Here is a 27,998-nt window from a genome sequence, read left to right as displayed (position 1 = left end):
CCAGATGACATGCCAGTTGTATTACTAATAAAAGGTTTTATATTTTGTCTAATATTCTCTATTTTATTATCAAAAAAATCTATAAATACATTACTAGTGAGGTTTACTGGAATCTGAGGTTCTGTGTCTGCTTGATTTTTTGTAAGTTTGGAAATAGTATTAAAAAGAAATCTAGTATTGTTTTTATTTTTCTCTATCAGTGAGGCTAGGTATGCTGAGCGTGCTTTAGCGAGTGCCCGTTTGTAGTCAATGATGCTATCCTTCCAGGCACAGTAGAATACTTCCAACTTAGTAGATCGCCATTTACGCTCTAATTTATGTGCTATTTGTTTTAAGTTTCTAGTTTGGTCAGTGTACCACGGAGCGAGTTTTTTAGATCTAGTCTTTTTATATTTGAGTGGAGCTACTATGTCTAGAGCTGATCTGCAGGTACTCTCTATGCAGTTGGTTAGACTATCTAACTCTCCTGGATAGGATGGCGAGTGGGCTAGAGCAGTTAAATCAGGGAGGGCTTCAATAAACTGTGTTGCTGTTAATGAATTTATCGAGCGCTTTATACACTGCCGAGGAGACGGGCGGGTATTTATGTTAAGATGAATCTCAAATTTGACTAAATAGTGATCAGAGATAGCTACGGTTTGCGGGAGTATATTTATATTATCTACGTCAATACCCAACGTTAAGATTAAATCTAGGGTATGATTTTGATAGTGTGTGGGTCCTACAACGTTTTGTGTAATGCCAACAGAGTTCAATATAGAAGTAAAAGCCCTTGTCAGTGGATCCTCCGCATTATCAAAATGTATGTTAAAGTCTCCTACCATTATTATTTTGTCACTACTAACTGCTAAATTTGCTGTAAAATCTGTGAAATCTTTTAAGAAATCTGAGTAAGGCCCTGGTGGTCTATATACATTTGTTAGGGAAAATGAACTTTTATTTTCAGATGGACTAATTACATTATTAGACAGCATCTCAAATGAATTAAAGATATCCAAGTATTTCTGATGAATTTCTAAACAATCACGATATATTATACATATTCCTCCTCCTCTGCCTGACAATCTAGGTTTATGTATATAACTATATAGATAGATAGATAGATAGATCTTTATTGATCCCTTTGGGAGGTTTCCCTCAGGGAAATTAAGATATCCCACAGGAGTGGCTTCGTTTAGAGATAAATAGTCACCAGATTGAATCCACGTTTCAGTTAGACATAGAATATCAATTTTCTGGTCAGTTATAAGTTCATTCATAAAAACTGCTTTAGAGTTGAGTGATCGAATATTAATTAATCCAATTTTCAGATTGGTCATATAGGTAATAATTGGATGTGAAGTTTGAATATTAGTTAAAAACTTAGGACGGACTATTTTCTTATGATTTAATTTAACCCGGGGCACAGACACAGTCTCAATCCTATGGGATCTTGGTGACGCCTCTAAGCAGCTCGCAGACAGACGGTTTAGCCTGTTAGTCTGCGGCCTGGTCGCGACTCTGGTTAGTCAGCAGCTCCTAGTACTACACTGCCCACTAACTAACAGACTACGGGCTATGCTGCAAGATAACAGGGCAGCGCCATCCCGGGTGGGGTGGACACCGTCCCTGCCTAAAAGAGTTCCAGTTATACTTTCAGTTATACTGCTATTACTATTACTGTTGTTATTATATTTTGAACATTATCTGTTTTGCTTGAGAAGGTGTTTGTGGTTTTGTTGCATATAACACTAACAGCTTGTTGCGTCTACCTATTGTCTAATAAAAAAGCCCTAGTTAATGTTCATTTAATCTGTGATACAAACTTGTACTGAAGATTTATTATCATTATATTATACATTTCAGGGCAATCCAACTTGTCACCCCCATTAAACACTCCTCAAGCAACAGTTGGTAAGTATATTGCTAATAAAACATGAATGACTTGGTTACACTTATACATTCATCCTATCTCTGATAAGAGATAAGAGACATGCTGTCACGTTGTGGGGGGGCCCCCTACCGGTCGCCCCCAGTTACAGCGGCAGCGGTCCTGTTTTTGGTCACGTGATGTTCGTCCCTCAGGTGGGCGGGACCCGTGATCCGTCTCACCTGAGGGTCGTTTGTTCGTCTATATATGTCTTGTCTTTGTACCAGTTGACTGCTGGTTATTATTTCCTTCATTTGGAACAATGCACGGGTTTTTGGTTTGCACACTTTCTATTAAACCATCCTCTTTCCCTGAGACTTGGCGTGATCGCTTCCTTTTTGAGTTGCTCACCCTGCCCGTCACAGAATAACCAGCCACCTTCGGAAGCCGCCAGTCTCCTTTGCTTTCTCCTTCGTTCGTGGTCATGTCTTGTGGTAAGTGTTTGTCTACGTGCTGTGTGTTTGTCGTGTATTGTCTTGAGTCTGTCCCCACTCGTCCCGCCGTGTTTAAATGTTGTTTGTGTTTAAACCCGTAAATCACACGGCGGTGACTAGAGCTGGGGACCGGTAGACTCCGCTCTCGCCCAGCGAAACTACCGGTGCCTCACATTGCGCATGTCCGTTGTTCGTTATCATATGTATGTGTGTGTGTGTATGTACATTGTGTTTTGTTTTAATAACGACGCGGACGTGAGCGAGTGTGTGAGTGTGCCGTGGTGTGTGTGTTTCGCTGGTGGTGTTTGTGTGTGTATGTAGACGGGTCCACCGATGCGTGCTGCGCGCTAGAACGAGTGAGACGCGTCTCTCTGCTCCTTTCGCCTCGCTCACCCGATATCCCGCGGTGACGGGGGTGAGCGACTGCGAGCCAGAGGGACGCGTCGCTGTGGGCGTGGCGCGCAAGCCGCTCGCGCATAGCTCTCTCTCTCTCCAAAGATCTACGGATCCCGTGGTGAAAACGGTGAGAGAGAGAGAGCTGGGGTGGGCGTGTCGCGCTCCACAGAGCGCGCGCATCGGTGGGTCCTGTCCGTTTGTTTGTGTTCTGTCTTTGCGTGTTCGTTTTGTCCTAGAGTGTAGCGTGCTTTGTTTTATGTAATTCCTCTCTTGCACCCCTCTTCACTGTGTGTGGGGAGGGGCCCATTAGAGGTCCCGTGCCACTGGATGTGGCACGGAGGGCATCTCAGGTGCGTATATGTTATATGTTGTGTTTGTGTTTTTTGTTTTGTTATTCCCCAGAGGGCCCCCCCCCTAAATATGTTTTTGGGGGGGAGCTATGGGGTTCCTGAGCCACAGCATGTGGCTCAGAAGGCGCTGCTCCATTGGGAGACCTGTCCTGTTGGGAGGGACCCCTGAGCAGATAGGAGCCCCTGTACCCCTTTAAGTAGGCAGAGGATGCCTGGGGTGTTAGCGGCAGGGTGTCTCCTCAGGCTAAGAAGGGGTCTCCTCCCCCCTGGGTAAAGGGGGTTTAACAGGCAGGGCAGTGCATGTTATATGTTGTGTGTCGTCTGTGTGCGCGTGTGTGTGATGTGTTGCAGGTCGCTCCTGGTGGTGGACTGCGGCACTCCTGGACCTAGTGGGGTCTCCAGGCGGAGACCCTCCCCTTCAAGCTCGGGGTGACCAGCGTGTCCCTGATGCGGATTGCCAGGGCCCTGGTCTCTGGCGCTCCTGGGTTGGGTGGAGGAGTCCACCTTGAGATGAGGGGCCCCGGGAGGGGTTCACTCCCCAGGAGTCTGGGGTGACCCCTAGCGAAAAGGGCAGGGGTCAGCTCCGAGCGAGGAGGTAGGTTCGGGAGGTAGTCAGTAGAAGCCGTGGCCGCACCCCAGTGAGGTGGCCTGCACACATCCACACCTGTGACGTTTGTTGGGCCATGTGCTCCCGGTCCGCGCACAGCGGTGGGGCTTAAGCGGCCTAAGGCCGGTTAGGGCGCGAGGGCCCTGTGACCGACCGGGGCGTGGTTATCGTCTTGTTGACAGCCCAGTCGGTCCAGGGTCCCGCCCAGGAGGCGAGCTAACCTATGTGTTTTATGTTTTCAGCTCCAGGACTGCAGGGAACGGGTCCCTGCCTTGTCTGTGTCCTGTGACGAGGAGCTTATATGTGTGTTTTGTGTTTCAGCTCAGGACGGCAGGGAACGGGTCCCTGTCTTGTCCCCGCCCTCCCGCCCCTTTGTTGTGTTTTGTGTGCTGCCGCTGTAAGCCGCACATCCGGAGGGGAGTGCGGCTTTGGTGGGGGGGTCTGTCACGTTGTGGGGGGGCCCCCTACCGGTCGCCCCCGGTTACAGCGGCAGCGGTCCTGTTTTTGGTCACGTGATGTTCGTCCCTCAGGTGGGCGGGACCCGTGATCCGTCTCACCTGAGGGTCGTTTGTTCGTCTATATATGTCTTGTCTTTGTACCAGTTGACTGCTGGTTATTATTTCCTTCATTTGAAACAATGCACGGGTTTTTGGTTTGCACACTTTCTATTAAACCATCCTCTTTCCCTGAGACTTGGCGTGATCGCTTCCTTTTTGAGTTGCTCACCCTGCCCGTCACACATGCACAATAATATTGTACTATTTAATCATTCTACAACTGTCATTTACCAAAAGTAAGGTAATAATTATTATATTATTTTATATTTGCAGTAGAAATAAGCCAACAGAAAGAGCAAGCTTCAGAAGAAGAAAGGGTATTTTAGATTTAATTATAAATGTACAGTAACAGTGGTATTGTCTTTGATTATACTGATATGATTTACACATAATCGTGAAATAAAATAAAATTTCACACAGACGCACATTGGTGAAGGAATTTACATCAATACAAATCAGTGGAAGGGAGTCCAAGGAAACAGCAAGGACAGCTTGTTTGTCAAGGAGCTGGCAGTGTGCATTTGGGGCACAAACATTTTGGCCAACCGGAGTCTGGAGGGTAAAAGTTGTCCAACAACAAAGACAACCCCCAGGCCCCCTCTAACCCCTCACAAATTAAGAGCACTAAAAAGTAAGTAAGAATGTTGATAAAGAATACTAATCTGAAAATGATGGAGGATATTACTGCTGGATGAAATATTACATGTGTCTCTTTTGGACCAGGACACTTGAATTTTATTAAAATTTCTCAGTGACCTGCTAATAATCTTATACATATCTTCTGTGCAAAATGTTAATATTTAATAAAACTGTTCATAATAATAGTCATGTGGCCTTTGAGCAGGTTATCTAGTCTTCATATAGGCTAGAAGTTTATACCTCACATTTAGGAGTTTTGCTCCTCTGAGAAGGCCTATACATGCAAGTAAATGATTTGTACTTTGTTTCAAGTAAATAGTTTTTGAAGTCTTTAGAAAACTATATGATTTTATTGTTGTGCAGTAACATGCATATTTTATGCATATTAAAGTTTTCTCATGACATTTTGCTTTATTTTGTTTTGTTAAAGATTGCTTCCAAAAGTGGCTCGAGACAAAAAACCTGGAAGAGTTCGAGCTAATGACCAGAGCAGGAAAATTTGGACGTTATGTTACAGAAAAAATCTGAGACATCAACAAAAAACAAAAAAAAAACAAAATCAATAAGTACATTATTTGTTATTTAATAAAATTATATTGTTTAAAATGTCGTTTGTACAAATAGCATTTTATTAAAGCAGCTGTTATAATAATTTCTCAGTAAATTAAGAAAAATAAATATTTTTGAGTTGTCTTTTAAAATTGTCTTTGTTTCTTGCCTATTTTGCAAACTGGTCTATTAACAGTAAAGCATAGGTGTTAGGGCAGGTGTGCACATGTTTAAACATTCCCTGCTTGTTTTAGTGTTGCTCTCCTCCAGCATGCCTAATTTAATTGTCATTTAGGAAAACATCAAAATGTTCCAGACAGAAAATCCACGACCATGGTTGAGGCACATTGTATAATATTCTGGTCACTTGACAGTTCTGCTACAAGCTATCAAAGGTTAATTGTAAATTAAAAATACTAGTTATTTCACAGAATACCAGGTACAAGCTGGTTTTGGACAGTATAACCACACACCAGCTACAAGATGGTTTAAGATGGTGTAACCAGCTATAAACCAGCTACCACCTATGAACCAGCTAACAGCTGGTTTTGGATGGTTTAACCAGCTACCAGCTACAAACCAGCTACCAGGTTCCAAAACATACAGCGGGTAAAATAAGTATTGAACACGTCACCATTTTTCTCAGTAAATATATTACTAGAGGTGCTAATGAAATGAAATTTTCACCAGATGTCGGTAACAACCCAAGTGATCCATACATACAAAGAAATCAAACCATAAATATCCAGAAATGACGTTATTTGTAATAATGTGAAATGACACAGGGAAAAAGTATTGAACACGCTTATTGAAATGTATCTAATACTTTGTACAAAAGTCTTTGTTGGCAATGACAGCTTCAAGACGCCTCCTGTATGGAGAAACTAGTTGCATGCATTGCTCAGGTGTGATTTTGGCCCATTCTTCCACACAAACAGTCTTCAAATCTTGAAGGTTTCGTGGGCCTCTTCTATGAACTCTGATCTTTAGTTCTTTCCATAGATTTTCTATTGGGTTCAAGTCAGGCGATTGGCTGGGCCATTCCAGCAGCTTTATTTTCTTTCTCTGAAACCAATTGAGAGTTTCCTTGGCTGTGTGTTTGGGGTCATTGTCTTGCTGAAATGTCCAGCCACGTTTCATCTTCATCATCCTGGTAGACGGAAGCAGATTTTTCTCAAGAATGTCTCTGTACATTTTTCCATTCATCCTTCCTTCAATTATTTGAAGTTTGCCAGTACCATATGCTGAAAAACAGCCCCATGCCATGATGTTCCTACCTCCAAACTTCACTGTTGGTATGGTGTTCTTGGGGTGATGTGCAGTGCCATTTAACCTCCAAACATGATGTGTATTATGGCATCCAAACAGTTCAATTTTGGTTTCATCTGACCAGACTATATTCTCCCAGTACTTCACAGGCTTGTCTAAATGTTGTGCAGCAAACTTTAAACGAGCTTCAACATGCCTTTTCTTCAGCAATGGAGTCTTGCGTGGTGAGCGTGCATATAGGCCATGGCGGTTGAGTGCATTACTTATTGTTTTCTTTGAAACACTCGTACCTGCTAATTCCAGGTCTTTCTGAAGCTCTCCACAAGTGGTCCTTGGCTCTTGAACAACTCTTCTGATAATTCTTTTCACTCCTTTGTCAGAAATCTTGCGAGGAGCACCTGGTCGTGGTCGGTTTATGGTGAAATGATGTTCTTTCCACTTCCGAATTATGGCCCCAACAGTGCTCACTGGAACATTCAGAAGTTTAGAAATTCTTCTGTAACCGATGCCATCATTATGCTTTGCAACAATAAGGTTGCGAAGGTCTTGAGAGAGCTCTTTACTTTTAGCCATCATCAGATGTTTCTTGTGTGATAGCTGGCCATCATTTGGGACTGAACCAGCTGATATTAATTTGCACTGACAAGGGGCAGGCTTGCTTTCTAATTACTGAGAGAGTTCAGCTGGTGTCTTGGCTTTCCATGCCTCTTTACACCTCCCTTTCTTCATGTGTTCAATACTTTTTCCCTGTGTCATTTCACATTACTACAAATAACGTCATTTCTGGACATTTATGGTTTGATTTCTTTGTATGTATGGATCACTTGGGTTGTTACCAACATCTGGTGAAAATTTCATTTCATTAGCACCTCTAGTAATATATTTACTGAGAAAAATGGTGACGTGTTCAATACTTATTTTACCCGCTGTAGCTTAAGATGGTCAAGCTGGTTAACCAGCTTGACCAGCTTAAGATGGTATGAGCTGGTTTTTCCAGCAGGGAAACTTGCAATTGCGTCACGCCTGTCCCCCTGAATCGTTACACAGAGGCGCATTGATAAAGTGCTCTATAGGAATACTTTCGATTTGTGTGATTTTTCACGGGCACGGGTGGGTAACGGGTAGAATATTAACGGGTTCAGGCGGGTACGGATTTAACTTTGAAATAGCCACGGGTTCGCGGGTGGGTGGGTGCGGGTGTATGGAGCTATTATAGTGTCACCAGAACCTGAACCTGAAATCATTGTTACTTGAAAAAACAGTCTGTAAAATCCTCGCAGGTATGCAAAAATTCGAGTTAAAATTCAGGTTCAGGTCGAAATTCAGGTTCGGGTCGCAATTCAGGTTCAGGTCGCAATTCAGGTTCGGGTCAAAATTCAGGTTCGGGTCGTAATTCAGGTTCCGGTCGAAATTCAGGTTCGGGTCGAAATTCAGGTTCAGGTTGAAATGCGGTTCATCCGGGATACGTAGGATGAGCAAACAAACTCAGAGCTAATCGAACTGCATCTGGCCAATCACAAAACATATCAGAGGTCATTGGGAGGCTGCTAAATTTCCTGTAAGAGTGCGGTCCCTGTTTGGCGTGTAAGTAGCATGTAAGCAGCACGAAAGTGACTACTGTGCCACCCAGAAATGGCACCTTGTGGCATCTGCCACATAATCGTGGCACTTATTGTGGCCAGTGCTGCGTGACTGTGGTCTCCGTTGTCCAGAAACACCGCCTGCCTCTGCTGACAGACATCTAAAGACTCTTGGGTGACTCTGCGTATCGGCCACTCGCTTAAAATCATCCCGACGAGCTCCGAATCGCCATTTGTTGAAATGAAGATGGTTCATAACTTTTGTTTAAAAATTATGTTGAGTGAAATACTAGCCGACATCCAGTTAACTAGACAGCTCTATATTACTAGTTCAGAATACTGTTTAGCGATAACGTCGAATTAAGATTATAGGAGGGTACGTGAATCTACAGTGGTAGACCGTTAACGACAGCACTAAATTTAAAGGGTTTATTATTATAGATGTATGGTTATCAGTGGATGTTCCTACACGCCATCAGCATCATTTAAACCTCTGCGAGCGAATGGCATCGCATTTAGTATTTGTGCAATTTGTAGTATATTTCGCTTTGTATTGGTTTCTATTGTTAGTCTAGATTGTCAGCCGAGCGGCTCCCGACATAATCGTTAAACAGCATCCTGAACTCGTAGTTTGGAGCTGCCGGTTAGCTCCGAATCGTTCACCCAACATAACTTAACAAACAAAAAATATAAACCATCTTCATTTCCACCAATCCTACAAATGCGATGCTACTCGCACGCAGTGGTTTAAATGACGCTGATGGCGTGATGAATGTTCACTGATGAACAATCTGTAATAAATCTGTTTTATGTTGTGATGTGGGGGTAAAGTGTTATCAGTGGGAGGACACTTGCTGAGAAGAGCATTTTATAAGGGGTTTCACATTTAACATTAACTTAACTACGTTAATATAATAGAAGACACACGATCATGATGAGGCATGACTAAACTAGACGACACCACAAACCACTACAGCGACACAACACGGATTGTAAATGACAGCCTTATATTTATTTATTTGTTTATTATTGAATATTTGCTTATTCTGCTACCTCCTGTTATCGCTGAACTAAACTTTCGGCACGAGACTTTCAGCGCGAGCTCTTCAGCGCGAGTTCTTCTGTGCGCGTGTACGTTGCTCCAGAGTTTGAAAAAACACAAGAACAAACAAATTACTTGTTATATTCCTTGTTGACACTTGTGGAAGATATTTTACTGTAGTTTGCTTCGTTTTTTTTGTGTTGTTGTATGTCAAATGTAAAACAAATTTCAAACTTAGCGCCCTTGGAAGCAGAAGTAGAAGAAATAGAAGAAATTGTATTAATCCAAAAGAGTGATTTATTTAATTTAAAACGAAGGGAGATGTGATTGTTGTTTTGTTTTCAGTAAGAGCTGCGGCTCATAACAAAGTTGAGTTCATGTGCAAGTTTGCTAGGAGTGACGCATTTAAAGTTTGGACCCTGTTCTACACATTATCTGTGAGGTATGGTGCTAGGGCATTTGTGTTTATTTTTTATTTTTTGCCACATTTTGTAGTTTTCACGGTGTCAAATGTCGGTGGCGAAAAGGAGGAAAGAATAAAGATACACCAGTCGAAGCTCCGAGCATTGTTTGTGTGATTAATCCAAGTGGTCCGCTACATGAATGACTAAGCGAACATACCAGAGAACGAGTACAGATAAACACGAAAACACTCAAACTTACCCATGCACACACCACATACTCTCATACAGAACACATATAACGATAATGTCGAATTTAGATTAGTGGTAGACAATGAGTGGCAGTAGCCGCTGGGTGGTTGATGGCTGATGCTGCGGTGTTACGTGAACTGTGGATTTTGGGGAGGTTGTTTTCTCTTTCGGTTAATTTTGGTTTAACAGGTGGATTGCCTCGGTATGGGTGGATTCTGTCGGCCAATCGAAGATCGTGATTTGGATGAGGGGGCGGATATTCGGATTCATAATCTGCATGACGGAGTTGCTGGAAGTTGCCGGGAGGCGACGCGAGCATTTACTGCCTTTACGGTTGTGTGTGTGACTTTTGAGAAACTGTAGCTCATGATTCTCATGTGAGAGGTGAGGGTTTGTGCGATGGTTTTTGTCATGAATTGTCATGAATAGCGTTGTGAAAATCGCCACCATGGAGTAAGAACGTAGTAGCATATGCACACTTATATAGACACCCATGCAGGGATGTTTTATAAGAAACACCAGTATAGAGGCAGGCACCGTGTATGTATATTTGTTTAAGATTATCGTCGTAGATATATTTTCTTTATTTATGTTAGTAAGGTGTGAGTCTTGCTTTGTTAACTTAGTGTAGTATATTTTGTTTGTTTCTTTTCTTTGGTGCCGTCTACTGCTCCTTTCCTTGGTTGGTTTATGGTTAATCGTGTATTTTTGTATGTACGTGTCTGTTCAGTGTTTTGCTGCGTAGAAAAGGCTCTTCTACCCATTACCACTCTGCAGTAAAGAGTTTTCTTACGTATCCGTCTGGTTTTTGCGTTCTTCTTTAATTTCATCTTGTCCACTACGCACATGCTACTACCCCACACCCCAAACCTAGACCCATGACACCGTGGGGTCGTAACAGACGTAATCTAGACAAACAATAGAAACCAATACAAAGCGAAATATACTACAAATTGCACAAATACTAAATGCGATGCCATTCGCTCGCAGAGGTTTAAATGACGCTGATGGCGTGTAGGAACATTCACTGATAACCATACATCTATAATAATAAACCCTTTAAATTTAGTGCTGTCGTTAACGGTCTACCACTGTAGATTCACGTACCCTCCAATAATCTTAATTCGACGTTATCGCTAAACAGTATTCTGAACTAGTAATATAGAGCTGTTCAGCTGGATGTCGGCTAGTATTTCACTCAACATAATTTTTAACAAAAGTTATGAACCATCTTCATTTCAACAAATGGCGATTCGGAGCTCGTCGGGATGATTTTAAGCGAGTGGCCGATACGCAGAGTCACCCAAGAGTCTTTAGATGTCTGTCAGCAGAGGCAGGCGGCGTTTCTGGACAACGGAGACCACAGTCACGCAGCACTGGCCACAATAAGTGCCACGATTATGTGGCAGATGCCACAAGGTGCCATTTCTGGGTGGCACAGTGGCACTTTCGTGCTGCTTACATGCTACTTACACGGCAAACAGGGACCGCACTCTTACAGGAAATTTAGCAGCCTCCCAATGACCTCTGATATGTTTTGTGATTGGCCAGATGCAGTTCGATTAGCTCTGAGTTTGTTTGCCCATCCTACGTATCCCGGATGAACCGCATTTCAACCTGAATCTGAATTTCGACCCGAACCTGAATTTCGACCCGAACCTGAATTACGACACGAACCTGAATTTCGACCCGAACCTAAATTACGACCCGAACTTGAATTTTGACCCGAACCTGAATCTCGACCTGAACCTGAATTTTAACTCGAATTTTTGCATAGCTGCGAGGATTTTACAGACTGTTTTTTCAAGTAACAATGATTTCAGGTTCAGGTTCTGGTGACACTATAATAGCTCCATATGCGGGTCTGTGGCTCAAACCCGCTTTATGTGGTTGTGACACTCAAAATGAAACGATGACGTAGCCCACTGAATCCGATGCCTCGTTTGTCATCAGTCACGTGATTTTTACGGAAATGACACACGCCTCGAACCGGGGCTTCACCTGGCACGCCCCTTTTTGCTCGATACAGGCTCCGAGGCATCGCTTCAAATGTTACATCACTAGACTATGGTTTTGTTTAGCGTTTTAGTTTTAACAACTCTATAGAAGAAAATTAAAGTTTTCGGAGCACGCATCCAGCGCGTGATTGGAAAAAAATGATGGCGAGCCACCAGAGCTAGGAGCTACGACTGGACTGTGTTGTGCTTCGAAAGACACGTTCGTTTTTTCTCCAATACGAGGAGAGTGGACATCGCCGTGAAGGCCGGGTGCTTCGGTTTTTCTTTTCATTTACCTACCGAGGATTTTTCACCAACCGCGGTAAGACTGTTCTGAGTTTAACCGCTACTTTCACTGCTACGTATCACGTGAAGAGCGCGTGGAGTGCTCGCGCTGCTGAGTGAAAGGAGCGTTTTCTTTACAGCTGTTAAAGGACTGTTTAGCACTAAGGACTCGATCTAATGAACACTGATGCCATTTAGGTTTCATTTTATGTACATATTTGAATGTGTTAACTGTAAGGTGGATTGATACTGCAATTTACTGATGTAAACAATGGTTTTCTCATGTGGGCTCAGTGGGATGCTCCGTATTTTGTTGGTTGTAATAACTTGCTTATAGAGGGAAGTACCAATTGTTTAGCTATAACAGAACAGGCCTAAGTTGATTAATATTAAAGATGGATAATTAAAAGAAAAAAACTAGTTATATAAAAGAACCGCAAATTAACACTAATAATAGCTCAGCTGAGATACTAGTTAAACTACTAAAACTAGCCAAGACATTAGAGATTTAAAGAAAAATTGGTTTCTTAATTTAAGGGATCTCTTGCATTTGTATGCAATTGTTTTTTTTTTATGTTATATGTTGTGCCTGTGATGTCTTGAAGGATCCTTTTTCTTAGTAATACATATTATATATATTTACTATTTTTCTTAACTTTGATAAAGCCGGCAATTCTAAACGTAACTTTTGGTCTGTGGTGTTTTCTCCATTTTTCTTGTTAATTATTCTTTAACCAATTACTGCTCTCATACGAACCAAATTCTGGTCCAATAATAGTAACTTCTGTTAATATCTGTAGCAAGTGCTACATTGGTATCTTCGTGTGTTCAGTTTATCTGTAGGTCTCCCCTGTCCTCCTGCTAACAGTGTAACTGTCTTTTGCTCCATGTGGTCTTATCTCATTTTTAATGTTTTTAAGTCCTTCCCAACTTTCTTGCAGATATTCACAGAACTCACCAACTTCGAACCTGTTGTTGGGGAGCTTTCCTTTGCTGAAAAACGGTACGTGTGTCTCTGCTTGCATGCTTACACATTTGCTTACTTAATTGGCAAATGTAATTTATATATTTTATTATATCAAATAAAAAATGTTGTGCTTTTTTTGTTGTCAGAGATGTCGACCAATTAGAGAGCCTGCCTGAGCTAGCCTATCGTGGCCTTTGGCTCCTCTGCTCCTCCGATCACAGTGAAGGAAACGAGGTGAGTATGATGTGCTCTGCTCTGTGTCAGCTTTGCTTACATGTAGATTTCCTTTGTGAACGCTTTTTAGAACAGTGGTGGGTACCTGGTAGAGCAGGGTGCTATACACCAAGGTCATGGGTTTAGTTCTCTGGGAGGACAGATATGTTCTTACTGCTAAATATGAAAGTCACTGTGGATAAGAGCACCTGTCAAAAACATAAACTAGAGGTCATTAACCTTTAGGCTAAACAGTCATGGTAATTGGACCTCAGTGGCCTTACTTCTGTGTTAGACGAAATAGTCGCCTGGCTCTCACTAGCTTTCTAGATCTCTAAATAATCATTGCAGCACTCTTTCTGTAGATCACATGATCTGTAGAGCAGCTGAGTTGCTCCAGCGTGGTCCTGCTTGTGATGTGATGTGTGCTCCTCTCCCACAGCCCTCCTCTGCCCTCGCCACCTTACAGTGTCTCCGCCGCGTCTTCCAGCGTCTCCTCTACGTCGTCCTGCTGATGAGGAAGGAGGAGAGGGCCAAGCCGTGCCTCCTGCCCTGCACGCATGCCGCAGGACCAGGCCGTGCTCTTCATCAGGTCGGCCCACACACACATGCCTGGGTTGTCGTTTACAAAGGCCCAGGCTCCTGTTTACATAGCAGTTCATAAGTGAAGATGTAGCTTGGAACACTATAATGGTCGTGTGTGTGTGTGTGTGTGTGTGTGTGTGTGTGTGTGTGTGTGTGTGTGTGTGTGTGTGTGTGTGTGTGTGTGTGTGTGTGTGTAATAGCAGTGGTAAATGTGCTGTCTTCTGGGTGTGTGTTCTGTAGTCATCTTGTAGATGAGCAGCCTGGGGCCGTGCTGCCTCTGCTCCGGATCCTTCTACAGCACATCTGCCACCAGGTACGCTGCAGCGTTAGCAGTGGATTAGCTTAGCCGTAGCAGCACAGGGTCGTTTGATGGCCTGTTCATTATAAAAGGCTCCGCATCTCTCACAATGGAAAGAATGTATTCGTTAGTTCAAAGAGTGTGTGTGTGTGTTATAGATTGTGGAGAAGGCGGAGTATCGCACTAGTGGAGCACAGTCCATCAGAATCAGAAATACTTTATTGATCCCAGGTGGGAAATTGCACTTATTACAGTAGCAACCTAAATAGGTATAAGCCCTCCCAAGAAGTAAATTACAGCAAGAAAAATCTTAAAATTATCTTAAAATTAAGATAACTTAAAATTATCTAAAACTATCAGGGCTTATAATACAATAATGAATAATAAAGTATAATACAATATATAAATTATATTATAGAATAGAATATTGCTGTACATGTGGGTGGTGTCATGTTATAATAGAGGAGTTGTAAAGTTGATAGCCACTGGTAGGGAAGACCTCCTGTGACGTTCTGTAGTGCATTTAGGCAGAATGAGTCTTGCACTGAATGTGTTCCTGTCATCACTGTGTGATGCAGAGGGTGGAAGCCGTTGTTCATGATGGTGCGCAGCTTGGACAGTGTCTTCCTCTCACACACTGCCGTCAGCGTGTCCAGCTCCACACCCACAACATCACTGGCTCTTCGGATCAGTTTATTGAGTCTGTTGGCATCTGCCACCCTCAGCCTGCTGCCCCAGCATGCCACCATGTATAGGATGGTACTGACCACTACAGACTCATAAAAGATCCTCAACATGGTCCTGCAGATATTGAAGGACCTCAGCCGCCTCAGAAAATAGAGACGACTTTGGCCCTTCTTGTAGAGGGCGTCGGTGTTCTTAGCCCAGTCCAGTTTGTTGTCGATGTGTACGCCCAGATATTTATAGTCCTCCACAATGTCCACACTGACCCCTCTGATGGAAACGGGTCACCTGTGTTTTGTCCCTCCTCAGGTCTACCACCAGCTCCTTTGTCTTTGTCACGTTGAGCTGTAGATGGTTCAGCTCACACCATGCAACAAAGTCTTACACTGTCGCCCTGTACTCCTCTTCATCACCCCCGCTGATACATCCAACTAGTGCAGAATCATCAGAAAACTTCTGGAGGTGGCAGGTCTCTGTGCAGTAGTTGAAGTCAGTGGTGTAGAGGGTGAAGAGGAATGGAGACAGAACAGTTCCTTGGGGGCTCCCGTGTTGCTGACCACTCTGTCTGACACACAGTGCTGCAGACGTACATACTGTGGTCTGCCAGTCAGGTAGTCAACAATCCAGGACACGAGGGGGGCGTCTACCTGCATCACGTTCAGCTTGTCACCCAGAAGAGCAGGCTGAATGGTGTTAAATGCACTGGAAAAGTAAAAAAAAACATAACCCTCACAGTGCTGCCTGGCATATCTAGGTGGGCATAGACTTGGTTCAGCAGGTAGATGATGGCATCCTCAACTGCCAGACGAGGCTGGGACCCTAGCTGATCGAACTGAAGGGGGTCTAGAAGAGGCTGGATCATGGACCGGAGCTGCTCTAGGACAAGTCTCTCCATGGTCTTCATGACGTGGGATGTCAATGCCACTGGCCTGTAGTCCTTGATGTAACTGGGCCTCTGAGTCTTTGGCACAGGAACAATGCAGGACGTCTTCCTGGGAAGCTGGCGTCTAAGATGCCGTGTCACGAATACGCCACCTTTGTGAAGTGGCTGCACAGCTACTCCCACAGCCCCAGAGTGAGTGCCCCGCCCCCTGCACCTGCAGGGGGAGTGGCTTCAGTCAACTCTTCCCAGATGCTTCTCTGCTCCGCCCCCTCTCTCGCCTCTTTGCCCTTCGTTGGCTGCAGGTGGCGTTCCGCATGTTTGCGCTGGACGCTGCGCTGGTGCTGCTGGGTCAGGACGAGCGGCAGGTGGGCGTGGCCCTGGAGCCCGAGCTCGCCACCTACCTGTCGCACCGCTTCCTGGTTCACCACCTGGTGTACGGGCAGCACTCGGACCTCTCGCCCACCGTCAGGGGCCACGCCCTGCACTGCCTCGCCCAGTGCCTGGAGCTGCCCGCCTCCAACGCAAGTGCATCCACGAGCTGTTCTCTTCCTCCTCCACCAGTATATTACTCCACCCGTCTGTTACCACCATTGATACTACTGATTACTGCACTTTTACTCATGTGATTTTGATAGCCACTATAGTATACCACTATCAGTAGTTTTATATAAACCTTTATGTGATTTTGATAGTACTACCACTATCAGTAGTTTTATATAAGCCTTTATGTGATTTTGATAGTACTACTACTATCAGTAGTTTTATATAAACCTTTATGTGGTTTTGATAGTACTACCACTATCAGTAGTTTTATATAAACCTTTGTGATTTTGACAGTACTACTACTATCAGTAGTTTTATATAAACCTTTATGTGGTCTTGATAGTACTACTACTATCAGTAGTTTTATATAAACCTTTATGTGATTTTGATAGTACTACCACTATCAGTAGTTTTATATAAACCTTTGCATCTGTTTATGCAGGCGACGACGGTCAGTGACATGCCACCAGGCCCCGCCCACATGGCCAGACCCTGCCCACAGCTTCAGATGTGCTGGCCTGTAGACTTTCTGCCTGTGTGTTGTGTCGGTTTAATGGATTTACTTTTCTCTTGCTTAGATCAGGAAATAGTGGCTCTGTTCAAACAATGAGTCAGCGACTCTTAAGACCAACGTCAAGAAATGTGCGCTAGAGGTGTGTTGTCAGTCACTCACAAGTGTAGTGTGTGTGTGTGTTGTTGTTACTGAACACACGTGCATGTTATTGAAGAGTGTGTGTGTGTGTGTGTGTGTGTGTGTGTGTTTGTAGACCATCATGAGTTTGCTGAAGCATGGCATGATCCCGTGCAGTCCGGAGAACCTGGCCGTCCTGTCTGAGCACTGCAGAGACCCGGCTGTGTCCGTGAAGAAGAAATCCCTGCAGTCCCTCATGGACCTGTTGACGGTGAGGCCACGCCCCTCGTGCCACGCCCCTCTCGCCGCCATACGGACGCATCCTTCACACTGCCTGTCCAGTACTGAGCGTCTTGGAGCAAGCTGTCCTCTTTGCAGTGGTGCAGAAACAAAGCCTGTTCCTGAAATTTTCATAGTCCAACTTCATGTGTACAGGCACTGTCAGACAGCGCTGAGGTGCAGGAGGCGTGACTATGTGGCGTGGTTCCCGCGGTGATAGACTCTGAGAGCTCTGTGCAGGAGAAGGCGCTCGAATGCCTAGATCATGTCATCCTCAAGCACATCAAGAGCCACGGCAACTATCGCCAAGACGACCCCTTCCAGAGGCTGGAACTTGCTCGGACTGATGTGTGATAAGTGTCAGGACCTCAGGTGTGTCTCAAACACACACACACACACACGCACTTTACTGAGATTGGACCACAACCCAAATAATGTACTGAGATTGGACCACAACCCAGATAAGGTCCAGTCATTACTGGTCACACACTGTTTGCGTATTTGTGTGTAACTGTGTGTGTGTTAAACTGCTGAAGTATGAAGTCAGTTTTGGATGTTTAAATCTTTATTAATTTCCTCATGTGGCTGATTGTGAATCTACACCCTAATTAAAACACACTCCCTCCTCCCCCCAACTTCTCTCTCTAACCCCCCAACCCCCGCAGGCGTTATTTCGGTAAGGCCTTCAGTGTGTGGGCGAGGCAGCAGAAGTTCACCTCTGCGTTCGTGAACAGTCTGATCTGGCACACGAAGAGTGACTGCGCCCCTGATTGACTCTCCAGATTGCCATGGGCTGCAAGGTGTATGTGAACACACGGACAAAAGAACTATCGTTAAATATTTTGCAGTTCACCAGTTGTCGACATAGCAACGACCTGCCATATCCTCACTGTTATTGGTCACATCGCAGCCAGTCTCAATGACGACACCAAGAGTAGGCTTGTCGGTAAGTTGAGTTTTGTGTGCGTGCGTGTGTGGCATGCACACATGTCTTAAGAGAGCACTGTTTAATCTATAAAAAATAACCAAATTATTAGTAACCTGCGTTAGCTTTTATGAGAGCAGTGTTCATAAGTAAGTGTGTGTGTGTGTAGCTGATGTGATGGGCTGGCTGAAGCGCTTCTCTCTGCCTCTGGAGGTGATCAGCTCTAGTGTGGATGCCCTCTTCAGTTTCGGCCAGTCAGATAACGTCAAGGACACCTTGGCAGCGCCACAGTCTGTCGCCAGTCGAAAACAGGAGCGACACAATTTTAAAAATGTGTGTGTGTGTGTGTGTGTGTGTGTGTGTGTGTGTGTGTGTTTAAGAGCTTCCTGAATGATTTCTGTGGGGAGCTGGTCTCGGTGTGTGAGGACTACCTTCTGCCGTGCTCTTAAACGAGAAGGCGACAGAGAACCTGAACGAGGAGCAGCTGATAAAATGCTCTGTGTGTGAGCGAGAGAGAGTGAGTCTTTCCCAGCCTCACCACTATTGTACCACTGATGAAACCACAAAGTCTGAGCTTACCAGAGCTCAATCAAAATGGAGATTTTAGCTCTCACACAATGTTAGTGATGCCCCCCCCCCCCCCCCCCCCCTTCTGTGTCTCAGGTGAAGTATCTGTACACTCTGGGCGTGACTTCCCTGCACTGCCCTGCTAAAGTACAGAAGAGGGTCTTTCTCCTGGTTCAGTCGATTCTCACATCATCTGAGCAGGCCGGTGAGTTCGTTCATCCATCCGCCCATCCATCACACTCCACCTCACCTCCCCAGCCCAACCGAGAGTTTGAAGTGTCCATTGCTCCTCATTCTGTATAAATCTCCAACACCATCTCAATCACAGCATGAATCGCCAACCATAACCAAAACTAACTAATTAGTTTTTCAGTTATGTTGACCATGTTATTTTGCTGGACCGACTGAAGCGTAGTGTTGGCGTTCAGGGTACCATACTAAAATGGTTTACCTCTTACCTGGAAAACAGATAATCTTTTGTTAAAATAGGTCAGTCTTCCTCCTCTTTAACCTCTATTACTTGTGGGGTGCCCCAGGGTTCTGTCCTGGGACCTGTTCTTTTCTCTTTGAATCTATTCTTCAAAAACATCTCATCACTGTTACGCTGATGATACTCAGCTTTACTTTCTACTTAAACCAAGTGATAAGAGATCCCTAGGCAATATATTGGACTGCCTACATGAAATAAAACTTTGGATGTCTGAGAACTTCCTTAAATTAAACGAGGACAAAACAGAGGTTGTTAAGTCCTGAACAGGCAAAAACCATAGCGAATGAAATGGGGCCGCTACTATCCAACGTGCATAGCGGTGTGAAAAACCTTGGTGTTATCTTTGATTCTGCTTTCACCTTTGAGAAGCAAATAAGCAGCACTGTGAAAAGCAGTTTCTATCACCTGAGAAATATAGCCAAACTTAAGAGCATCCTGCCTTTTAAAACTTCAATCATTCATGCTTTTATCACCTCCCGTATTGATTACTGCAACTCACTGTACCTGGGTATTAGTCAATCCACTTTGGCACGTCTGCAGCTGGTTCAGAATGCAGCTGCAAGGCTTCTTACTGGTACAAAAAAACGGGAAAGCATTACACCTGTACTTACATCACTACACTGGCTACTGGTAAAATACAAAATCAATTACAAAGTTTTACTATTTGTTTTTAAAGCATTACATGGCCTGGCACCGTGCTACATCTCTGATTTGCTTCACTGCCATTCCACTACTCAATCCCTCCAATCTTCAAACCAGTCACTCCTGGCCCTTCCACGCTCGAGGATGAAGACTAAGGGTGATCGGGCCTTTTCTGTAGCAGCACCGGGACTCTGGAACTGTCTTCCAACCCACATAAAGGAATCCCCTACTGTAGATTATTTTAAGTCAAACCTTAAAACATATTTATTCTCTCAGGCATTTGAAGTTTTGAATGCCTGTAGAATTATATATGTTTGATTTTATATTGTTGCTCAACCTCGTCTTACTTTATTTTCCTGTACAGCACTTTGGCAGACACTGGCTGTCTTTTTAAATGTGCTATATAAATAAAGTTGATTTGATTTGATCTTAAGAATAGTTCTTTATTTAATAAATGGATATGTTGCGTGCGTGTGCACGTGTGCGTGTGCGTGTGCGTGTGCGTGTGCGTGTGCGTGTGTGTGTGTGTGTGTGTGTGTGTGTGTGTGTGTGTGTGTGTGTGTGTTCCCTCCAGCACCTGAGGCAGATGTAGAGCTGCCTGATCAGCCTCTGTCTCAGTCAGCCTCTGTCTCAGTTCAAGTCCTCAATGCCCACTGTGGTCCGAGCTCACGCAGTCATCACACTAGGTAAGACTCTCTCTAACACACACACACACACACACACACACACTTCAGAATTACCAGTGTGCTGAATCTACATTCACTCACTCACCATCTCATCATGCTCACCAACCTGCATAAGATCCTCCCCCAATCACTGCGATCTTGCACATGCACTCGGCACACAGGTGTGTATACAAGCAAACAGCATAATTGCTGCAGTGTGTAGTGGGAGAGCAGTAGAGGTCAAAGGTTAAGGACCCGTCTGCTCTTGCAGGAGGAGTTTGTCAAGTGGAAGGGAGCTGCGCTGGTGGACCAAGATCCCTCTATTGCAGAGTAGGTGAAGTATGCGCGCGCGTGTGTGTGTGCGTGCGTGCGTTATGTATATGCTACTTTGGTGATGATTTACTCCTGTGTTTTGGTTAACTGCCCCAACTGGTCGTGAGGAGCTTATTTCACTGGTGAAATCTGCTAAACCCTCCACATGCATACTAGATGCTGTACCAACCCATCTACTTAAAGAATTACTGCACAGCAATGTAGAACCGTTGCTTACTATAATAAATTATTCTCTGAGCATGGGCTACGTTCCCAGTTCATTTAAACTTGGTCATCAAGCCGCTAATTAAAAAACCTGGTCTTAACTCCCAAGAACTGTCCAACTATAGGCCAATTTCTAATCTGTCATTCATATCCAAAATTTTAGAGAAAGTAGTTTCTTCACAACTCTCTTCCTTCTTACAGACAGAACATGTCTTAGAGTTATTTCAGTCTGGATTTAGAGCTCATCACAGCACTGAAACAGCACTAACTAAAGTACTGAATGATCTCTTAATATCCTCTGATAAAGGACACATTTCGTTTCTCATACTACTAGACCTCAGTGCTGCTTTTGACACCATTGATCATAATATTCTACTTAATAGACTGGAGACACTCATTGGCATAAGAGGTCAAGCACTCTCCTGGTTCAGGTCCTACCTGACAGATCATTACCAATTTGTGCTAGTAAATAACGAATGCTCTGAGCATTCTAAAGTAAAGTATGGTGTCCCACAAGGATCTGTACTGGGCCCCATATTATTCTCATTATATATGCTATCACTGGGCACTATCATTCGTAGGCATGGTATTAGCTTCCATTGCTACGCAGATGATACTCAGTTGTATATATCTTCTAATCCAGATGATACCACCACAACTCTCAAGATTGAGAACTGCGTCCAGGATATTAAAAACTGGATGGCGTCTAATTTTCTTAAACTAAATTCTGACAAGACTGAGGTATTAATTCTTGGGCCTAAAGCTGTTAGAAGCAATTGGGCTGATATTCCCCTTACCCTAGATGGTTTTTCAGTAACACCAAAATCTACTGCAAAAAGTTTAGGTGTCACTATTGATTCTGATCTTTCATTTGACGGACATGTATGTAATGTCACTAAGGCTGCCTTTTTCCATTTACGTAATATCGCCAAGCTGAGACACTTACTTTCATTAGCTGATGCAGAGAAGCTAGTTCATGCTTTTGTCTCGTCGAGATTGGACTACTGTGATAGTCTTCTAATTGGATGCTCTAAACAGTCCATAAAGAAGCTACAACTTGTACAAAATGCCGCAGCTATAGTCCTAACCAAGGCTAGGAAATTCGATCATATTAGTCCCACTCTCGCTGCACTACACTGGCTGCCGATTAAATATCGCATTGAATATAAAGTTCTCCTGTTAACCTATAAGGCGTTAAATGGTCTTGCCCCACAATATCTGAGTGAACTCATTGATTACTACAACCCATCTCGCCCTTTGCGCTCCCAAAATGCTGGATTTCTCCTAGTTCCAAAAATTAGTAAAACTACAGCCGGAGGCAGAGCTTTCTCTTTTAAAGCCCCTCAATTATGGAATAGCCTTCCAGCTCCAATCCGAGATTCTGACACAGTTCCAATCTTTAAATCTAGACTTAAGACTCACCTGTTTAGTCAAGCCTTCAGCTAAAATTCCCCTTGTAAGGTGTAGGGGCTTGGGGGCCCCCAGACGTTGAGATTTCTGGTGATCTGAGATGTTGATGCTGTCATCCAGCTGTGTCTTGGCATCACTCTATTTGTGACTATGACTTGACTGGAAAGCAATGTCTCAGTGAGCCCTCATGCCTGTGGTCACCTCTGAACCCCTCCCTTTAGTTATGCTGCTATAGATTAGTCTGCCGGAGCCACATGCTGATCACTGGCACGTGAGCTACGTACATTTAAATCAATGGTGGTTTAAATTCATGTCCACTCAGTCTGTATTGTCTATCTTTTTGCATGGCTCTACCCAAGACAATTGGATACAGGAACCTGCAGGCACCTGGGGGATGGTCTGGCTGCCGGTGGATGTGCTGATGCCGGGGTTCACCTGGGGAGTAACACTGCAGTCGGTGCCAACAATACCAGCATCACTGCTCCGACACGGAATGAAAGCCTGGCATTCATCAACAGACATTTACAGTGACAATATCAAAACCTAGAACTTTCAATTCTACCTTTTACCTAGTCTGATTGTGTGAATTGTGTGTGACTTGTGTATTTGTGTGTTAACGGGCCACCCAATGTAGGATGGGTTCCCTTTTGAGTCTTGGTTCTCCCGAGGTTTCTTCCTATTCCCCACCACCATAGGGAGTTTTTTCTCGCCACTGTTGCCTTTGGCTTGCTCATTAGGGTTCTGGACCCATAGTATTGTTAACCTTGTAAATCCTGTAAAGCTGCTTTGCGACAACTTGAGTTGTTAAAAGCGCTATACAAATAAACTTTGATTGATTGATTGAACTGCCACGCTGCAAGACCACAGATGTCCAGATGTTCTGCTGTTGGATTACCTCATGCAGCTTGGAATTCACTGGTCTCTCAATGACAGACAGACATCCACGGCCTGAGTCCACAAAAGCAGCATCACAACATCATATTCTCTCCATCATGGTTCAATATTAAGGATTTGATCTTTGGTGGTGTGCAGTATTCTTCAAATAACACCACAAACCCACAGAAAACGGAGTGACTGCCCATTTTCTTTCAGAAAAAGGGGACTGAAAAAAAGTTTTAAAAAGTTGTCAGTTGAGATATTTATGCCAATTTATCCTTTTGTGTGTCTACACCACATTCCAAACACTTTATAATCAATATAACCCCCAAATACTTATCTGTAGTACTAGCTGATCTAAGAAAGGTTTCTTATCAGAATAACAGACATCAACTCACCAGAACTGAACATAATCACCAGGTACAACAAGACAGTCATTACTCAGGATCAACTGGTATGCTAACTTGAAAGGAGCAAGTATTGGGCTGAACATAGAGGAAAAGATGACCCAACACACTCACATATGGTGCACTGACCTATTGAATGGTTCATGTGATACATATCAAGATGGCACGCATGAGACCAGACGCCGTCGTGACTGCTCCGCTCAGACTATGCTTTATAATAGCTGTTTATTTAGTTTTTCTTAGTAATTTTACCACTCCGTCACTGGCACTGATCACATATGACTTCAGTACACTTTTAGAAATAAAAACCAGGTCAATTTACCTTGTCTCTGAGGACTTGTGCGATACCTCGACTTGGCCAACAGGTATCCACCGGAACGAGGACTCGGAACAACAATGGTGACGAAGATGAACCTCCTCGTAAGAAGCGCAGGAAGAAACACAGAGGGAGACGCGCTGGTGTTCGAAACAGACTATGAGAGAGTGCACATCATCCTCCTCTGCCCAGTATTCTGCTCGCCAATGTACAATCGTTGGATAACAAGCTGGACGACATCAGGGCTCGAGTCCGCTTCCAAAGGGACATACGCGACTGTAACATTCTTTGTTTCACGGAGACATGGCTCACTCCTACCATTCCAGATCATGCTGTACTACCTGCTGAAACTTTCTCCTTGTTTCGAATGGACAGGACGGCAGATTCTGGGAAATCTAAAGGTGGAGGTGTGTGCTTCTTGACCAACAACAAATGGTGTGATCCTAATAATATCTCGGTTCGGTCACGCTCCTGCTCACCAAATATGGAGCACTTGGCTATTCTCAGTCGCTCTTTCTACCTGCCTCGCGAGTTTACCTCAGTCATCACTATCGCCGTTTATATTACACCACAGGCGAACACGGACATTGCTCCTCACTAGCCTCACTACATGATGTCGTAAGTGCCCACTACGCTAAACACCCGAACACTGCACTCATTGTAGCTGGTGATTTTAACAAAGCAAACCTTAAGAGAGTTATGCCCAACTTACATCAGCATGTAGCTTGTGCAACAAGAGGAACAAGTACTCTGGACCACTGCTACACCCCATTCAAGAATGCCCATAAAGCCATCTCTCACCCGACTTTTGGAAAATCTGACCGCCGCCATTTTCCTCATGCCGGAATATAAACAAAGGCTAAAACAAGAAGCTCCGTCGACCAGAGTGATAAGAAGCTGGTCCGCCCAATCAGAAGCCACGCTTCAGGACGCGTTGAGTGACATCGACTGGGACATGTTTCGGGCGAGCTCTGATGACGTCGACGAGTTCACGGAGGTAGTTACAAGCTTTGTAGCCAAAGTAACGTATGATATTGTCCCTATGGTGACTGTTAAGATCTTTCCTAATCAGAAACCGTGGGTAGATAGAACAATTCGTAAGGCCATTAAAGCTCGTACTACTGCATACAACACTGGACTGAGCACTGGGGATATGACTGTATAAAGCAGAGTCGTATAACGTGAGAAAAGTGGTTAAGGCTGCAAAAGGGAGATACAGAGACAAAGTAGAGTGTCATCTGGGAGACCGCAACAACAGACGAGTGTGGCAGGGTCTCCGGACCATCACAGACTTTAATAAACAAACACACACCTCAACCATCACAGATCCCTCACTGGCAGAAGACTTAAACACCTTCTATGCCCGTTTCGAGGTTAGCACTGATTATGCTAAAGCCGTTAGCATTGCTAGCTTAGCAAGTAACGCGTGCAACCTGATCAGTGAGGATCATCCTCTCACTATTCCAGAGTCAGACGTAAGAAAAGCTCTGAAACGGATAAATAGCAGGAAGGCAGCTGGTCCTGATGGCATCCCCGAGAGGGTACTAAAATCTTGCGCTGATCAGCTGGCCCCTGTGTTTACCACCATATTCAATCTATCCCTGTGTAACTGTTCTGCGTTGTGTTGAAAATGATGAGGACGCTCAATCGGATGAAGTCATTTATTCCCTGCACATGGGTTGATAAAATGATATTTAGGGTGGGATAAAATGTGGAGTCTGCCTGCAGCAATGTAATTCTCTTCCCGCTGCATCTCACACAAAACATTTCTTCATCCATTTTTTAAATGTATATACATGAACAAAAAGTACACTCAGTGGTCACCACTGGTACTGCACGTGGAATGCAGCCATAACGTTCCAGGCTAGTCACGCTTTGGATCGCACATGCTAGCGGGACCACGAGGTGCACATAGAACATACAAAATGCAAACAACTTAAAATACAAATGTAATAAATTACCTGCACATGGGTTGATAAAATGATATTTAGGGTGGGATAAAATGTGGAGTCTGCCTAAACAAAACAAATGCCGTATTATAATTTGGACTTTCCAATACGAATACATTAAGGCCAACAAAAAAATACAAAACGAGAAAACATCACACAAATCCAATTTATAGATCACCTTACATATTAGATTAATTTTATGTTAAATCTAAGACATACAAAATAGTGCAAATATGGATTTTAATAACTTATCTCAGACCCACGATTATCCCACCTACCTGCAGCAATGTAATTCTCTTCCCGCTGCAGAAATCCCACAATGCAAAACGGTATAGACCAATTACAAAATAAAAGTCTCAACCCATTTATGCAGGATTTAACAATTTAACACCGTTACATACACCCCCCTTAAATCCTGCTAAATTGGGAACGTACATAAAGCTGTCTTTAAAAAAATCTCAGAAAAACTGTAAAGAGAGAAGAGAGACGTGTATGTCATTAGATAGTACTAAAAGCTGTCAATTAAAGAATTCTCCAACTAGGAAGTACCCAAAGAATGGGATGGCGCCAAACCCCAAACTAAAAGTAGACTGTAGAGATGCCTGCTACACCTCAAATTCTGCTACAACTCTATCTGACATGTCTAACTGTATCCAGTGTCATCTGACAAAAAAATACCTTAATCTTATATGTGTTAAACTCAAAAGAAGCTCACAACTAGAGAAATTAAAGAGCTCACTGAGGACTCTGTGTTGTCAAGAACTTGTTCATTCATCTCATATATAAGTCTTTGAGGAGGTTTAACAGCTCTGCCTCTGTTTGTCTGAGCAACAGCTTTCTCAAATCTCTGGGGCTGAGTGCAGACAGCAGGTTCAACTTGCATAGTGTCACTATGGGCAGGCACTACTGGGTGGGTTTCAGCATCTTGTGGGCCATCACTCACAGAAGGAACATCTCCGTGCTGATCGTACACTTCACCTGTGATGTCACTCACTGAGTCCTCTGGCTCCAACGTGCATTCAGACACATCAGACACTTCAGTGTGTTGAGCTTGACACTCCCCCATCTCAAAGTCTTCGCGGCTTGTAAGTACCCAGTGTGCAGTCCGATCACCAACGCTGTCATCAACTTGAGGGGTGACTTCAGGAACTGCCTCATCACCGTCCCTGGACCGGTAATCCTGCATATCATCAAGTGGTAAGAAGTCAACAGGGAGTAGTAGGTTTCTATGGACTACCTTCACTCTGCCAGTGTTGTTCTCTCTGATTTTGTAAACATTGATGTCAGAATTTACAGCCACAACTTCATATGGAGAAGATTCCCATTTATCAGTTATCTTCTTTTTTCCTCTTTCACCTCTGTTTGCGACAAGCACTCTGTCTCCGATGGTAAGTGGTGCACCTCTGATCTTCCTGTTGTATAGCCTGGCATGCCGAGCCTGTTCTTTCTGACTGTGTCTGTGCTACCTGCACAGCTTCACGCAGATCCTTCTTCAGGCGTGAAACAAACTCACTGTGGTTTACCACCACTTCATCAGAGAGGACGTTTGAAAACAAAATGTCAACTGGGAGGCGAGGGACTCTGCCAAACATGAGATAGAAGGGCGCAAAGCCAGTCGTCTCGTGCTCAGTGCAATTGTAACAGAAGGTGAGAAGTTGTAACATCTGTGGCCACTTGTCTTTAGACTTCGGAGGCAATGTCCTCACCATAGATCCAAGGGTTCTGTTGAATCTTTCAGCAATGCCGTTGCCCATGGGGTGGTATGGTGTCGTGTGTGACTTCTCGATACCTGACAGAGACAACAATTCCTTGATCAGCTTGCTTTCGAAATTTGCTCCTTGGTCAGAGTGAATCCTTTTTGGAA

General features: G+C 44.0%; 1 pseudogene across 1 annotated transcript; it reads left to right on the top strand.

The window, feature by feature from the left end:
* The first annotated feature begins 12,148 nt into the window (after positions 1–12,148).
* LOC143500440 (condensin-2 complex subunit D3-L-like) lies at positions 12,149–23,431 on the top strand (annotated as a pseudogene). The gene is made up of 15 exons (XR_013126802.1): positions 12,149–12,304; positions 13,209–13,270; positions 13,381–13,468; positions 13,890–14,039; positions 14,273–14,345; positions 14,489–14,561; positions 15,324–17,093; positions 17,208–17,342; positions 17,507–17,722; positions 18,016–18,296; positions 18,656–18,792; positions 18,939–19,047; positions 20,549–20,660; positions 20,911–20,969; positions 22,946–23,431. The product of XR_013126802.1 is annotated as a condensin-2 complex subunit D3-L-like (transcript).
* The last annotated feature ends 4,567 nt before the right edge of the window (positions 23,432–27,998 follow it).

Source organism: Brachyhypopomus gauderio, unplaced genomic scaffold, assembly GCF_052324685.1.
Source record: "Brachyhypopomus gauderio isolate BG-103 unplaced genomic scaffold, BGAUD_0.2 sc150, whole genome shotgun sequence".
In the NCBI taxonomy this organism is placed as follows: domain Eukaryota; kingdom Metazoa; phylum Chordata; class Actinopteri; order Gymnotiformes; family Hypopomidae; genus Brachyhypopomus; species Brachyhypopomus gauderio.
The sequence above is the reverse complement of the archived record's forward strand: the minus strand, read 5'-3'. Positions and strand labels throughout refer to the sequence as shown.